Source organism: Pygocentrus nattereri, chromosome 11, assembly GCF_015220715.1.
Source record: "Pygocentrus nattereri isolate fPygNat1 chromosome 11, fPygNat1.pri, whole genome shotgun sequence".
Lineage (NCBI taxonomy): Eukaryota > Metazoa > Chordata > Actinopteri > Characiformes > Serrasalmidae > Pygocentrus > Pygocentrus nattereri.
The window spans coordinates 22,969,698-22,981,397 of NC_051221.1; the positions used below are offsets into that span (position 1 = coordinate 22,969,698).

Genomic DNA, 11,700 nt, shown 5'->3' on the forward strand with positions numbered 1-11,700 from the left:
TCTCAAGTGAAGTTACTATTTTGAAAATGGTTTGGATAGGATAGCATATAATGTATTACATATAAACAGAGGTCTTCCTGTGGTATCTACACCAACTTAACCATTATAACTGTAGGAACTGTTCTACTGTTTAAAGCTTCAAAAGGTGTAACCAGTGTAGTATATTTGACTCTGTAGTTAAGAATAATGTTTCTCACCCATACTTCATACACGTGGCAAAGAAAGACAACAGACAAATTCTGTCAAGAGTGTGGACCATTTCTTAACACATTTGTGTCTGAGGTCTTTTATCATGACTCTTGACACACTTTAGCACATTTTTGTCATTGCTTGACGTTGACACAAAAGCAAAAGTTGGAAGTGCAGACTCAAAGTTGTACGTGACTACTTTAATAACATAGCTTAATAAAAGTAATAACTCTTGTTTTCTAAGGATTAATTCAATTAAAGATATCTACTAGAATGAATAGCCTGGAATCATCACCCTGAAACTTATGAAGTTTCATTTCACTTTCCTCAAAGCATTCAGTCTAGAACTAAGCTAAGAGATAGCAGCTTCATCTGTCATTCTCTAGCTGTTCCAGCATGTTCTGACAAAACATAAGGGAGGATCTGTTGGTACTGATATTGGAAAAAGAAGCTGTATAGAATTTTAAAAAGAAACAATAACAAAATGTCTACTATTGCAATTGATGCTGTTGTATTACCTGATACTGCGTACTGAGTGTGTATGATGTGAGTTGTGTGTGGTGGGTATAAGTACTGGCAGTAACATATAATGTACTTTCTCATTGATTCAGCAATGAGAACATGCATATATGTACAAATGTTTCTATAAGTATCAGGCTGAATCTGTGGAGCAGATCAATTGTGTAAGCTTGCAATATTCATGATGATTTATTTTCTAATGTCTATGAATATGCTGTAAATTCCAGACTTAGTAAGAGTTATTTTAACAAATGTTGGTAAAAGTTCTCCAAACTAGCAACACTAATTTGCAATAATGGAGCATAGATCAACTTAGATCAATTCAGTCATTCTATGAACTATTTAGCAATGTTGCAATGCAACAGAAGAACCACTTTGAGAAACCTGTCTGAAAAAGTATGACAAAGTATGACATTTTAGGGCCAATGTTAATAAAAAATACAAATAGCAGACTTTGAAAATAAAGTTGTAATATTTTGAGAAACAAAAATAATATTTTGAGGAAAAAGTGGTAAACTGCCCCTGTCTGGGGTGTATCCTGCCTTCTGCCCGATAACAGCTGGGATAGGCTCCAGCCTGAGGGAGAAGATAAGACAAGATAAGATAAGATAAGATAATCCTTTATTAGTCCCACAGCAGAGAAATTCACAGTATTACAGCAGCAGAGTAATATAAGTAAGGCACTCAGTAACAGAAACTCTATTACTAAACTCTAGACTATTTACAACAAAATAAGAATAAAAAAACGAGTTGCATAAAATCTGTATTGCACTTATGAACATGTTGTACAATGAAAAATATTTGCATTCTGAATATAAGTGTATATTGTATGTTTGTATGGTCTACTGGGAGCAGTGCTGGTTGAAGAGTCTCACAGCAGCAGGAAGGAAGGACCTGTGATAGCGCTCCTTCACACACTTGGGGTGAAGGAGCCGGTCACTGAAGGAACTGCCCAGTGCTGCCAGAGTCTCATGCATGGGGTGGGAGTCGTTCTCCAGCATGGATGCTAGCTTATTTAGCATCCTCCTTTCTCCCACTGCCTGCACTGGGTCTAGAGGAGTTCCCAGGACCGAGCCGGCCCTCCTGATCAGTTTGTCCAGTTTCTTCCTGTCTGCAGTGGAGATGCTGCCGCCCCAGCAGACCACTCCATAGAAGATGGCTGATGCCACCACTGTGTCAAAAAAGGTCCTCAGGAGTGGCCCCTGCACTCCAAATGACCTCAATCTCCTGAGCAGGTAGAGTCTGAACTGTCTTTTCCTGTAAAGTGCAGCAGTGTTGTCTGACCTTTCCAGTTTATAGTTAAGGTGCACACCTAGGTACCTATAAGACAAGCGGCTTAGTTCATAGTTTTGAGAAAACCAGCAGCTTCTTTGTTTGATTTGCTAATTTTCTTCTTTTTTGTCTGTTTCCTTTTCTCAGAAACAGCTTCTTGATTTTCAGCTCTGAAGCAAAAGTGGAGCTTGATTTTCTCCTGAAAGCTGTAAGTGATGAAAAGTTGAAAGCTGTAAGTGATTGTGGCGTGGCGGCGTGGGTGGTCAGTAATTGAAACCAACCGAATGAAGTTGACCACGCCACCCCAGGAACTCACTCCCATAGATACTCAATAGGCCCACAGGTTCGTTATACTAACAGACAGAGACGTGTCTCTAATACAAATAATTGTTTATTAAGCATAAAAAGGAACACTAAAACAAAGCAGGCTATTCACAGAGGTTACCACCCAGGACTAACCAACTCAAAACAAAAAAAAAAAAAAAAAAAAAAGACCAAAAGATGTACGTTTTTCTGTAGGCTAAGCACTTACCAACAGAGAGATAAACTCACCGCTCACAGAGGGATAAGACTGATCACACACATGTGCTCCACAGGCACACACACACACACACACACACACACACACACACACACACACACACACACACACACACACACACACACACACACACACACACACACACACACACACACACACACACACACACACACACACACACACACACACACACACACACACACACACACACACACTAAAGAAGCAATAGGCAAATGGTAAGCAAACACTAAAGCTTCACACCACACATCGGTGAATACAACCCCAGCACTTAATCCCCCCCTGCCATAAGCACTCAGCCAAACCAGAATATGGACAATGTATATATTTAAAAAAAAAAAAAAAAAAAAATCCTGCAACCTAAAATGTACTAAGAAAAGACATTATACAACAAATTTACTTTAAATCAAAACAACCAAAAACAAAGGAAAACAAGTCAATAAACCCCAAAAGAAATATAAAAAGAAATAAATAAGAAGACACAGTAAAGCCCTTTTTAAAGGAAGAAAATAAAATAAACAAAAATATAATAAACTCAGGAAGAACCAATGAGTTGAACAAGCTTGGTGTGCAATCCCTGCAGAAAGCAGGACAGGCTCAGAACAGAGAGAGCACCGGCCGTAGCACCAACGCCAAGCAAGCAGCGATAGAGGAAGAAACAAGGCAGCAAGCATGGAGATGTACCTTTGCAAGCTTTCCAAGGGCAGAAACAAAACAGCAGAAGCCAACATTTACATTTACGGCATTTAGCAGACACTCTTATCCAGAGCGACTTACAAAAGTGCTTGTCATTACTTCAGAATATCTCATGTTAATAAAGGTCGACAATTTTAAAGAGCTTTGCTCTAAATTGCTACCTGAAGTTATCTATGCATTGAGACCTAAACAAATACAACAAGTAGAAAAATACCTACAACTCAGAGTCTACACAACACTAAACCTGCTGAAAAAAGTTTGTAATAAAATACAGTGAACAATAAAAGAGGTGAAGATCTTTAATAGACAGTGTTAGTGATTAGATAAGTGTAATGTAAAGAGATGGGTCTTCGGACGTCGTTTAAAGACAGCAAGTGATTCTGCTGTTCGGACACTTAGGGGAACAGCATTCCACCACCTTGGTGCCAGGACAGAGAACAGTCTGGAGGCATGTTTTCCTTGTGATCTGCAAGATGGTGGGTCAAGTCGAGCCGTACTTGAAGCACGAAGGTCTCTGGGTACGGATCTAGCTTTCACCATTGATCTCAAGTAGGAAGGAGCTGGACCATTTTTGGCTTTGTAGGTCAACATCAGGGTTTTATATCTGATGCGAGCTGCTACAGGAAGCCAGTGAAGGGAATGCAGCAGTGGAGTGACATGGCTGAATTTAGGAAGGTTGAAGACAAGTCAAGCTGCAGCATTCTGGATCAGTTGCAGGGGCCTGATGGTACGCATTGGAAGACTAGCCAGAAGGGAGTTACAGTAATCTAGTCTAGAAATGACTAAAGACTGAACGAGTACCTGTGTGGCCTCTCTAGAGAGAAAAGGTCGAATTCTCCGGATGTTGTAAAGGAGAAATCTGCATGACCGAGTCAGGTTAGCAACATGAGCCGTGAAAGAGTTGGTCATCTACAACTACCCCAAGACTACGAGCTTCTCTAGATGGAGTAATCAGGGTGTTCTCAAAGGGAATTGAGAGATCACACCGAATACCAGAAGATCCCGGGATGTAAAGCATCTCCGTCTTGCTTGGGTTCAGCTTGAGGTGGTGGGTTGTCATCCACGATGCAACGTCTGCCAGACATGCTGCGATCCGAGTCAAGACCTGTGTGTCATTAGGAGGAAAAGAAAGGATGAGTTGTGTGTCATCAGCATAGCAGTGATATGAAAAGCCATGAGAAGAAATAACATGTCCGAGTGAGCGGGTATAGAGAGAAAATAGGAGAGGACCCAGAACTGAACCTTGAACACCAGTGGAGAGGTTGCATGGAGTGGATGTTGAGCCCCTCCATGTTACCTGGCAGGAGCGCCCCTCAAGGTAGGACTCAAACCACTTCCATGCTGTTCCTGAAATGCCAAGGCCAGAAAGGATAGACAGAAGAATCTTGTGATTGACATTGTCAAAGGCTGCAGAGAGGTCGAGAAGAATCAGAACTGATGACAGTCCAGCTGACCTTGCTGCATGGAGTTTCTCTGAAACTGTGATGAGTACAGTTTCAGTAGAGTGGGCTGGTTTGAACCCGGATTGGTTGGGGTCCTGTAGCTGGTTTTCAGAGAGAAAGACAGATAGTTGGTTGTAAACAGCATGTTCGAGAATTTTAGAAAGGAAGGAAAGGAGAGATACCGGTCGGTAATTGTTGATGTCGGTGCCATCGAGATTCGGCTTCTTTAGGATGGGGACCACCCTAGCTGCCTTGAAAGAAGATGGAACCATTCCAGATGACAGGGAGCTGTTGATGATGGAGGAAATGAAGGGAAGAAGTTCATGAGAGATAGACCGGAGCAGTGTAGATGGGATCCAGAGGACAGGTGGTAGGGTTACAAGATGTTAGTAGTTTATGTACTTCCTCATTTGAAGTAAGAAAAGCAGGTAAGAGTTTTAGGAGAGAGTGAGTGGTGGCATACAGTGGTTGGAGTCAGAGAAAAGGGGTCACAGATCTTATTCACCTTTTCTTTAAAGAAAGAAGCAAAGTCATTAGCAGTAAGAGAGATGGGAGAAGGAGAAGGAGGAGGGGGAGGGTTAAGGAGGGAAGAAAAGATGCTAAAAAGTTTACGTGGATCTGCTGCAGATGCCTCAAGCTTCTTTCTGTAGAAAGAAGGCTTAGCAGCAGTCACCTCTTTAGAAAACTTGGACAGAAGAGTTTGATAGGAAAGAAGGTCAGCAGTGAGTCTTGACTTCTTCCATCGTTTCTCAGCCAGTCTGAGAGCCCGTCGGTTGTTATGTAGAGCCTCAGTCAGCCAGGGAGCAGGTGGAGATGATCTTAACGGTCTGGAAGAGACAGGACATAGATGATCAAAAGAAGATAATATGGAAGACAAAAGTGTATCTGTGGCCGATTCCACTGAGAGGGAAGAGAAGGAGTCAGGGGATGGCAGAGTTGAGGTGATGCAAGAGGCGAGGTTTGAGGGAGAGATGGAATGCAGGTTGCGACGTGTTGTGGTGGTGTGTGATGAAGTAGGGAAAGTTGGGAGAGAAGGGAGAGAGAGGGAGAATGAGAGAAAGTAGTGATCCGAACAGGTTAGTGGAGTTACCACAATGTCCTTTGCAGACGTGGGTCTGGTGAAGACCAAGTCAAGGACATTGCCAGCTCTATGTGTGGGAGGTGACTGGTTGAGGGTCAGGTCGAAGGAAGACAGCAAAGGAAGGAGGCAGGATGACTAACTTGTCTAACGGCAAATTGAAGTCACCAAGTAGGATGAGTGGAGTCTCACCAACTGGAAAGAGGCTCAGGAGAGTGTCCAGCTCCTCAATAAAGTGACCTAGTGCAGAAGGGGGGCGATAAACAACAAGAATGTGAAATTTGCTTGGAAAGTACACAGTGACAGCATGAAATTCAAAAGTAGAGATAAGCTGTGGAAAAGAAAGTGGTGTGAAGCGCCAGTGTTTAGACAGAAGCAGACCCGTGCCTCCACCTCTTCCAATCCGGCGGGCAGAATGTGAAAAAGAAAGCTGAAGAGAGAGCAGCAGGGGTAGCAGAGTTCTCTGGAGTGATCCAGGTCTCTGTCAAAGCCAGAAAGTCAAGAGACTGAGAAGAAGCAAGGCTTGTGATGTAATCAACCTTCTGTACTGCAGACTGGCAATTCCAGAGTCCACCAGCCACCACTATTGGACCATGTGTCACAAGTGGAGGGTAGGTGAGATTGCTGGTTTCACGCTTTCTCCAGTAATGTTTCCGTCGTGTATGACTGAGAAACATGGACAGGGATTGAAAAGTGCATGATGCAGTTAAAACATTTAAATTAGTTGATGGCATGAGTATTTAACCAAAGAAGATAAGAGAGGATACTGGAGAGGATACTGGAGAGGATACTGGAGAGGATACTGGAGAGGATACTGGAGAGGATACTGGAGAGGATACTGGAGAGGATACTGGAGAGGATAAAAAGACAAAAAAAAAAAATAAAATAAAAAAAAATAGAAGTACTAGAAAGGATAAAAGAGAAGATACTTAGCCAAGGTGAATGTCAGCAGGAAAATCAAGCAGAGAGTGCTAACCGCTACAGGACTACAGCTGATTATAAGGACTAGCTAACTGGACCCGCCTCCAAAGTAATTGTCTATTTGGTTTCACCCACACCAATTGTCCATCCTGCAATGGGAGAAAAGTTAAGAGTTATAATCTTTATAAAACCACAATAACTAGAGAGATAATACTAAAAAAATGCCTACTGTTTATCCAGAGCCAGGCACAGGAGAGCAAAGGCTAATTCAGATGCTTCAGACCATGCTAACACTCCGCTAACACGGCAAACGCAGATATCAATAAGCACCCGCTTCGGGCAATAGTGAGCTGACAAAACCAACACCAATCCTAAGCAGTAACAAAAACAGACTTGCCGAGTACTCCACTCCCATCACGATACAGGTCATCTTGTACTAGATAAAATGACACCATACCCGCAGTCTATTGGCCCGATGCCACTTGCAGCCACAGGCAACCGAACACACAAGTTCACAACCCGGAAGTCATGAGGACAGAAGCCAACGGGAGGGAAATGAGCAGTGGCACCAGTCATTCACACAGCGCCCCCCCATGGCCGTACGCAGACTCTTTTATAGTCCCATAGAGAGCCCTGATTGGCTCACCAATTAACACAAGGACCGGCCAACAAAAAGGGGCACACAAGTGCAACTGAAAGCATACTGCTACATGTTGAAAAGTTAAAAGCTGTAAGTGTTGAAAAGTTGAAAGCTGTAAGTGATGAAAAGTTGAAAGCTGTAAGTGTTGAAAAGTTGAAAGCTGTAAGTGTTGAAAAGTTGAAAGCTGTAAGTGATGAAAAGTTAAAAGCTGTAAGTGTTGAAAAGTTGAAAGCTGTAAGTGTTGAAAAGTTAAAAGCTGTAAGTGATGAAAAGTTGAAAGCTGTAAGTGATGAAAAGTTAAAAGCTGTAAGTGATGAAAAGTTAAAAGCTGTAAGTGATGAAAAGTTGAAAGCTGTAAGTGTTGAAAAGTTAAAAGCTGTAAGTGTTGAAAAGTTAAAAGCTGTAAGTGATGAAAAGTTGAAAGCTGTAAGTGATGAAAAGTTAAAAGCTGTAAGTGTTGAAAAGTTAAAAGCTGTAAGTGATGAAAAGTTGAAAGCTGTAAATGATGAAAAGTTAAAAGCTGTAAGTGATGAAAAGTTGAAAGCTGTAAATGATGAAAAGTTAAAAGCTGTAAGTGTTGAAAAGTTAAAAGCTGTAAGTGTTGAAAAGTTAAAAGCTGTAAATGATGAAAAGTTAAAAGCTGTAAGTGATGAAAAGTTGAAAGCTGTAAGTGTTGAAAAGTTAAAAGCTGTAAGTGATGAAAAGTTGAAAGCTGTAAGTGTTGAAAAGTTAAAAGCTGTAAGTGTTGAAAAGTTGAAAGCTGTAAGTGTTGAAAAGTTAAAAGCTGTAAGTGATGAAAAGTTGAAAGCTGTAAGTGTTGAAAAGTTAAAAGCTGTAAGTGATGAAAAGTTGAAAGCTGTAAGTGTTGAAAAGTTAAAAGCTGTAAGTGTTGAAAAGTTAAAAGCTGTAAGTGATGAAAAGTTGAAAGCTGTAAGTGATAATAGTACTGTAATAGTACTGTATGTTTAAGTTGAGCCAAAAAAATAAATAAATAAATAAAAATTAAAGGCCAAGAAATTACATTGTGTCAGTGGCATAAATGCCTCAACATCTTCTTTCAAGATCCCTCGGCACACACATATTGCATCATAAAGTTATTTTGCTTCAGTAGAAGAGGACTGCACTGAACTACATATAACACACACTGAAAGAGTACAACTTTAAATAGACTTTACAGTGTCTGACCAGTGTGTTTGGACAAAAGAAGAACATTCATGTTAAATACGAGCCTCTATAACTGACTCAGCGTCAAAGAGCCACGCATTTTACCCTTTACACTTCATGTCTCTAATAGCTTGCTATTTATTGTCACTTCTTTTGTTTACTGTATTGGCATGGCAAATAGAATACTGGAATCTGAAAATATTATAGACTACAGAAGTTCTACAGGTAAAACTTAAATCTAAATAATTCACTTTTGATATATTGACAAAACAGACAGTACTAAATCGATGTGATAGGAAATACCATTATACATTTATCCACTTGTGCCTGTTTCAGCAATAGAGCGTCCTGCAACACTTATTGACATTCCAGTGTGACAGAGGTTTAACGGAGTATGAACGACTGTGTAATTGGCGCGCCTCGCTGAGGCGTAATTTTGCTTGTCAGTGAGATTGACATTTATTAAATTTCACTAATACTTTGGACGCAGCTCTTCTCTTGAACAATGTAGAGTGGCGAGATAAGAAAGAAGCCAGGCCTCATAAATTGGATGTTAACAAGATGAACAATATGAGCATTCTAATAATAGAATTGAAAATGCTCCAACTAAAACAAATGATGAAATCCATTTGATTCTTTCTTTTAGGTTGCCACAATAATTTTCTTTACAAATAAGTTAGCTGGGTGTGTTTTGATGGCTTAGTTAACTCTTGAAACTCTAAAAAACCATCACAAGATCTAGTCATCTATGACTTGCACTCAGTGCAACCAATTGAAGACTGAATAATTCATGGCTGAATAATAAGCTTTAAGATGAATAAAAACTGATTTTAGTAATAATAACAACATTATAAGCTTAACTCCTTAATTTCCCACGCGTAGTACATCTTAAAGTTTGTTACACAGTCATTTCACAGAGTTATTTCACAAAGCCAAGATATAGAATTGAGGACTACAAAAAGGTTTCAAACTATGTTTTGGGAGATTTATTATTCAGGCAGCATTTTTCACTTCTGTTTCTCCTGAAAAAAGAAATCTTGCACCCACTGATCCATGAATTCATTCTTAGGAACAATTTTCATCTGTTTTATAAATTTCACAGTAAAAATGTCTAAGTGCTTCTAATTACAGACTAACCAGGCCTAATTGTAAATTTAATTGGTTGAGTATCTCTCCTTCTCACATATTTAATGTTATTTGGCATTAATTGTGCCAGAGGCTGCCTAGAAGAGAATAAGCTCGCACTCTCCAAACTGCTGCTGAAAGTTTAAGTAATAAAAAAGTTTGTCTAAGAAAGTTCAGTGGTACTTTATTTTGATTCAACAGGCTCTCAGTAACATGTCAAAAGCATATGAGAGTTAGGCCGAGGTTTTGGGTTGAGGTTAAGGTTAAGGTCAGGATTGGGGGCAGGGTGAGAGTTAGGTTTTAGGTAAGGCTTTTGTGTAATGGAAGTAACATATTAACAACACATCTACTTAATGCAGGTAATGTATCAACTATACAATTTTAAGATATTTACCTCAATGTATTTAGAAGCTTTACTACTATTCCTTCACTGTTATGCTGTTGATGTGTTACTGATACTCTGTAAAGAGATCATTAATCATCTACAAAGGACCACCCAAATTGAAGTGTGACCAACATTTCTTGTTCTCTATCTAAGAACTTTGCTGTTTTCAATAAACACATTTGAAAAGGATGAATCTTCAATGATAGTTCTTTAGTAGAGAAAATGGGTCTATACAGAATTATGAACACTAAAAGAACCCTTTGCAAGATTAATAGTGGTGCTTTATCAGTGGTGGACAAAGTACACAAATCATGTACTTGAGTTAAAGTAGAGATACCCAAGGTAAAATACTACTCCAGTAAAAGTAAAAGTCCTCTTGGTTAACCAGTCTTTTAATAGAACATCATTAATTAGTGACGCTGACGTCTATTAAAACGATTATAAGCACAAAACACTGAAGGCAAACAGTTTCCATCAGGGAGTGGCTCTGAAACAAACAAGCAAAGTTTCAGTTTAAGATTACATTATAAATTAGTTACAAGTTGAATAAAAACTTGCTTTTTATGTTTATTATGTTTTTATACACACAAAAACCAAAAGGAATGACAGATTTCTCAAAATGTAGAGGAGTAAAAAGTCAGATATTTGACTTTGAAATGTACTGAAAGTAAAAAGTCACCCTAAATGGAAATACTTAAGTAAAGTACAGACACAAGAAAAAACTACTTAAGTACAGTAACTAATTACATTTACTTAGTTACTGTCCACCACTGCGGGTGGTGGATCAACAAGGATCTATATAGAACCATATACAACACATTCTCCATCTATCTGACAAACCTTGCAAAGAATGCAAAGAACCTTTAATCATGCAAAAAGTTATTTGAGTGTTCATGGTTTTATATAGAACCATTTTCTTTACTAAAAGAACCCATGAAGAACCATCATTTTGTAAGATTTTCTCTCAGGAGCAGCTCTTTTGTGGTGAACAGCACTGATACAGCCACATCCCCTACAGACAACACACTTCTTCATATTTGCTGAATGTGTGTGTGTGTGAGTGTGTGTGTGTGTGTGTGTGTGTGTGTGTGTGTGTGTGTGTGTGTGTGTGTGTGTGTGTGTGTGTGTGTGTGTAAAATCAGTAAATAAATAGAAACTGTGGTCTACAACTTGCAGAAAGCATATGTAAGTTTATTCTCTGTAGAGGATGTATTAACTTAGTTTCACATGAACAAATAAATGCAGATTCTGCCAGTACATGTCTCAAATACAAGCCAAAAAATCTGCCTAAAAATATGATTCAACTCAGTGACTCTGTTATTTATTTTGATAGTGCTGACCATTTGTCTCACAACAGCTTCAAGAACAATCTTGCAAAAAGTGCAAGGTGTTTCATATCTGAAAACATGTGTTGAGACTTCAACACACTTCTACTGATATTTCTCAATTGAAACAATTTTCTCACAGGATCAATTTGTAGAGCTTGAGATCAGCATTCCATGAATGAGCCTTCCAAACCCCATTCTCCCCTCAAACTCTGTGTTTAATTCGTAAATATCTGCCACTTTGAGTTAGAGCTTTCTATGTTTCTATTTCTTGCAGCATGAACAAGACTGACAGTTTAGACATATAAATAAAACACAAGGCTTAAAATTTGGGACAATGAATATTCATGTCCTTGTGTGCTCCAACAAGCAAACTGAAATGACT

General features: G+C 39.4%; 1 pseudogene; it reads right to left on the bottom strand.

Moving 5' to 3' along the window:
• Positions 1-3,935: 3,935 nt before the first annotated feature.
• On the bottom strand, positions 3,936-7,091 carry LOC119264425 (annotated as a pseudogene).
• Between the last annotated feature and the right edge of the window lie 4,609 nt (positions 7,092-11,700).